Source organism: Gossypium hirsutum, chromosome A13, assembly GCF_007990345.1.
Source record: "Gossypium hirsutum isolate 1008001.06 chromosome A13, Gossypium_hirsutum_v2.1, whole genome shotgun sequence".
Taxonomy (NCBI): Eukaryota; Viridiplantae; Streptophyta; class Magnoliopsida; order Malvales; family Malvaceae; genus Gossypium; species Gossypium hirsutum.
Genome location: NC_053436.1, coordinates 76,990,832 through 76,996,958, shown reverse-complemented (window position 1 = coordinate 76,996,958; position 6,127 = coordinate 76,990,832).

The window sequence follows — 6,127 nt, the reverse complement described above, 5'->3', positions numbered from 1 at the left end:
TTATTGCTGTGTATTTATATATCAAAGAGTTGATTGAGTCTTACCTCAATTGGCATAAGTATTATTGCCAATACAAAATGACGTAAAATTAAACTCGTTGAAGTAAATTATCTTTTTATTTATGAGTTATAGAAGAGTTATACCTAATTTTAAGAATTATATCAAAAAGAATAAATACAACTAAAATCTATAATAAAATTATTCAGTATATATAAAAATTGTTTACTACCTTCCCAATCATATTTTTATAAATAACAATATTAGAAAACTTAAATTAAGTTTATATATATCAGTAAAAGTATACCTCTAAATTGAATTTTTCAGCAAATTACACGATAATGATAAAAAAACTAGGGAAGGAGCTTCTTCTTCTTCTTTTTTTATCATTTTAATTTTTTCTAGGATTTTAAACAACCCTAAATCCCTAAATCCACTACACCGGATTAGGTGTGAGCAAAACTCGATTCGACTTGAAAAAAAAACTTAAATTTTGAGTTAAACGAATCGAGTTATTAGGGTCAACTCAATTTTTTTTTGAATTTCGAGTTCGAATCGAGTTGAGTTGTCGAATTTGAATAACTCGAATAATTCAAATAATTCGAATATCAAACTATAATATTTTACATTTTTACCTCAAACTCCCAAACCTTTTTACTTTTCCCTAAAAACTTTTACTCCTTCCCACTTTTCCCCCAAAACTTTAACTCTCCTTCCATCCCAACCCCCAATCTACCCTAAATCCATTTCCCACCAAAATTTTACTCTCCCATTTACTTTTTTTCAAAATTTTACTCCAAAAAACCCTCAAAACTTTTTATTTTCCCCCCAAATTTTTACTCCCTCCCACTTTCTCCCTAAAATTTTTACTTCCTTCCCATCTCACCTCCCATCTACCCCAAATCCACCCCTAATTTTTTTTTATATGTTCCTTCCAAAATTTTACTCCCCCTATTTACTTTCCCTCAAACTTTTATTCCCAAAAATTTTTTATTTTTCCTCTAAACTTTTACTTCTCACCCTTTACTCTCAAATAAAAAATCAAAATTATCCAAAAAAAAATCACCAAACATAAATAGTAATAATTTTATTTATATATACTATTTTTATATTATTAAATTAAATTTCACATTTTATATTATTTATATTATTGAATTGTTTAGTTATATTGAATATTTATATTAAAATTGAATTATTAATTATGCCATTAAATATTCATGTTAAAATTTTATATTGGTATCAATTTCATATTTTATCTTTAAAATAACTTTTATTAAAAAAACCACATTTTTAAATTTAATATATTTTTTTAATTTCAAAATACACTGTGACAAGAATCTGAAGATAATTGAAAAAACTAAGCAAGCAAAGAAGATAACCCGTATATAAAAGATTAATAAATAAATTATAAGGTGATGAAAGTTAATAAAAATTTTGATTAAGGTGGACAAATTTTATTACGATGGGTGACGATGGTTACAAGGACCAAATTTTTTTTTTAAATTTAACTCGAAAAAATATAATCGATTCGATTTGATTTGAATTCCATCTCACTCGACTCGATTTTAGAAAATTTCAAATCAAATTAGGATGATAAAATATGATTCGTCAACTTGATTAACTCAAAATTTTTTCATTCGATTCGATTCGATTCAATCGAACGCTCACCTTTACACCGGATGAATTGGATATACCTTTGCTTTCGTATAGGCTTCAATTTCCCCTTTAAAAAATCGCTTTTGATTTTACATAGCCATTGATACTTTCAGCTCATGTGACTTATCTCTCTCTCCAAAAAGAATCTTTTGCTACATTAAAAAAAATCTAGTTTACTGTCCATATTATTTTATCACTGTTTATTTATATGTCTTTTAATAGTTGTTTATTTTGTTAGAGGGAAATGATTATATGAAACAGTAATGCTACATTATCTGTATCATTTTCCAATTATTTAATGTTATGTCGACATATTTTTCTGTAACACCCCTCACCCGTATCCAACGCCGGGACAGGGTTCGAGGCGTTACCAGACTTAAACATTTACAACATGCAAAATCGGGCCACAAAATTTTTGTCCAACAAGTTATACAATGGTTTAATTATCATTTAAGGACCTCCTATTTAAAATTTCATGACAATTAGACACCTCTAACATATAAAACTCAACTTTTGCACTTTTTACAATTTAGCCCTTTTTACTAAATTGAGTGCCCAAACGTCGAAATTTTCGAACTAAATTTTCACGAAATCATTTCATGAAATCGTAGACCATAAAAATATAATAAAAATGAAATTTTTCTCATCGAATTTGTGGTCCCGAAACCATTGTTCCGACTAAGCCCAAAATTGGGATGTTACATTTCTCCCCCCTTTAGGGATTTTTGTTCCCGAAAATCTCACCAGAAAAGTGGTTTTGGGTTTTTCACTTGGATTCCTCAATCCTATAATCGATGTCAAAGAAATTTCACTCAAGCTAAACTTTTACTACCTGTCTCTTTAAATTTTACATACAAAAATTATAAGAGGTATTCACTTTACAATGCTTTTACTGAAACTTAATCTCTACCAGAAAGCTCATGTACTCAAAAGTCCGATCCATACCATCATGTTACATACACATTCGCACCCGAATCTTTTCGGATTCGAATAGTAAAACTAATCAGTTCATCTCAACCTTATACTTTTTATAATTTCACACAGTCCAATTATTTGTCAATTCAACCCTCAGCTACTCTTTATTCCAAGCCTCTTCTGGCTTTCCAAAGAAATCATGATATGAAACTCAGATCTCAATCCGATTAGTGGAGATTAAAATTTCATGATATCCAAAATTCATAAAGACACGAAATTCTATGAATCTGGTGAGCTTACATTCGGGTATACCAGCATAATTTACACATCTCATAATGTTTAACAACGCTACATATCACTTTCCTCTTTCAAGGACAGAAATGATCCAAATAAGAAAATCCATATTAACCTTTTCTATTTTCATTCTAATTCCCAAACAGCAAAAATAATTCTGATGATTCTTGCTATACATCTTTAAACTTTCAACATTTCAAGAATTTGTACTCAAAGATAAACAATGATCGTTTCAGCATTTTTAGATACCCAGATTATCTTCACATTATCAATATCAGATCTTCTTATCGCATATGATTTTTCTAGGAAACATACACTTCTTAATTAGACTATTCGTCTTTTTACTCGTGAAGAAATAAAATCTTATTCTCAAGCATGCACATCTCATTAAATTCTAAACATATATTCCATACAGATTGAACAATCAAGTCGACCTTATTCATCCGTAATTGATATTTCAAAAAAATTCTCTCTTTTAGTCAACAGAACGATTCAACGTGCATCATTCCAAATTCACTTATCATGCCAATCGAAGACCATAACAAATGCATTAGTATAAGTAATATTGGTACCTCAATTGAATACATTAACTCTGATTAACTTACTTGAGAAAGGAAATCCACCATACACATTAGGACTTGGAATTTCACCACACTATTAGGATCAATTCAGAGGTATAGTCATACTTGTTCTTTATATACATCAATCACAAGCTGGAGGTCATGTTCTAAATGCAAGCCATGATCAACAAGTTACAATATAAATATAACTAGAAAATCCAAGATAGAAAAATTCTAGACGGAGAAGCCCAGAATAAATAAATCCAGAATAACATCATTTTAAACCACTGACAAAAAATACGACTAGAACTATATGCTCTTCATATATATATGTGTGTATAATCAGTCAGAGTAATGATCAGTAGAGACAGAATCATGGCACCACATACAATTTCTCATCGATTCTCAATAGGCAGAATATAACAAAATACTAGAGAAACACAGAACTATGCAGATCATAACCCAATCAGACTGACAATATATTCGTCTAACGTTAAGATCAAGGAACATTTTCATAACATAAGAATTCATCAGGGATTAGATAGCCCCAATAATATTTCCAATATCAGGTAATCTCATACAATATCTCAATAGAGACAGTCACAAACTGTTCACTGTAATTACCATGCTTGAACATTTCATATTTCGAACATTATTCCTTTAACTATTTCTGCTGTCCCAAATTCCATAATATTCCCTTTACTAAGAAAACCAATTCATTACGAAATTTCAATCAATACATTTCTCGACATCATACCAAGATAGATCGTTTTACCAAAATTAGCCTTTTTCACTAACTGCGATGTTGCGAAAATTAAACAATCACTACGATATTGCAAAAATTAAACAATCTTTCGGTCAATCCGATATCTTTCTAGTTCATATCTGTACTTATCAACCCATTCTCAATCTCTAGTCATGCTTATAACCATTCTATCATTGAACTCTTTGGTTTTTCACCTGGAAACTCCTTCAACATAAATCTCAGGAATTTCCATTATAAAACACCACTTTGGTAAGGGGAAGAGGGTCGCAGGGCTTCTAACTCAACTCTCATATACATATACATGTAACACAATTTTCATCATAGCAATCATATCTCAATCATGTCATTCATTTCGAGTAAGTAACATTCATATTGATTTTACACTCACTTTCCAGTTATCTCATTTAAACAAGTGTACTTATACATATATTTCCATGTTTCCTAGATAATCTTACTTATCCATTCATTAAATCAGACAAATCAAGCACATAATGTCATTTAAGGGATAAACAAACATGGATAAGTATATCACAGTCTAAACTTTCATCTTACACATCATCATATACAAATCATTACAATCATATATATCAGTCCAAGCAATTTAATACATTTACTTAAGTTATACGAGCTTACCAATCATAATCATCCCAACCAATATACATGAATATTTATCTTATCAATATTTTTGATAAGTTACTCAAACACATGCATTTATTCAAATAAATCGATCATATACATCATGGAATTATCTATTAATCATAGACAAGCTCATTTCACCATGTACACATGTCATGAATCCTCATTCGTACCTTTTCAAGTTTCAGTTCTTCATGGCTATACTTTATTTGAACATTTTAGCATCACATTCAACATGGTCAGTGTAGCTCGGTTGAAGAGTATCTTTTTCTAAACAAAGTGGATCTCATACGCGTCGAGAGACATTACACTATCAAAGATCAGTGGTATGTATAGCTGGCTTTTACACATGCTAGGTTAATCTGAGAACAGACTAAACCATAGCTCTAATACCACTAAAACATCTCGATTTTGGGCTTAGCGGAACAGTAGTTTCAGGACCACAAATCCGATGAGGAAAATTTCATTTTTATTATATTTTTATGGTCTACGATTTCACGAAATGATTTTGTGAAAATTTCGTTCAAAAATTTCGATGTTTGGACACTCAATTTAGTAAAAAGGACTAAATTGTAAAAAGTACAAAAGTTGAGTTTTATATGTTAGAGGTGTCTAATTGTCATGAAATTTTAAATAGGAGGTCCTTAAATGATAATTAAATCATTGTATAACTTGTTGGACAAAAATTTTGTGGCCCGATTTTGCATGTTGTAAATGTTTAAGTCCGGTAACGCCTCGAACCCTGTCCCGGTGTTGGATACGGGTGAGGGGTGTTACATTTTCTATGTCATTAACACCTCATTTTATTAATTTTTTTAACTTTAAATTATAGTCTTTAACTTAAAAATTTCCTGCCATAACTCAATCCTAATTAAAAATTTCTCTGCGATTACTGGCTATTGCTATTCAATTGATGTTTTTCTCAGCAGTGCTTTGAACTTCTTCTTTTTGACCTTCTTTGAACTTCTTATCGGTAAGAATTCTTGGAAACTATTGGTTACTGCTACTCAATTTTTTTTCTTGACAATGCTCTGAAATTCTTTTTTTTAACTTCCCTGAACTTTTTAATCGACAAAAGTTCTCGACAACTGTTGGCTGCTGCTATTCAATTGATGTTTTTCTTGACACTTATCTGAACTTTTTTTTGAACTTCTAATCGGCAACTGTTGTTTGCTGCTATTTTCGCAATTACTTTAATAAGATACAATGATGATGATGATGATTGAATCATGAAAATTGAGAAGATATAATGATTCAAAGCTACTGGCTGCTGCTGTTGATTGATTTTTTTTATATTAGACAT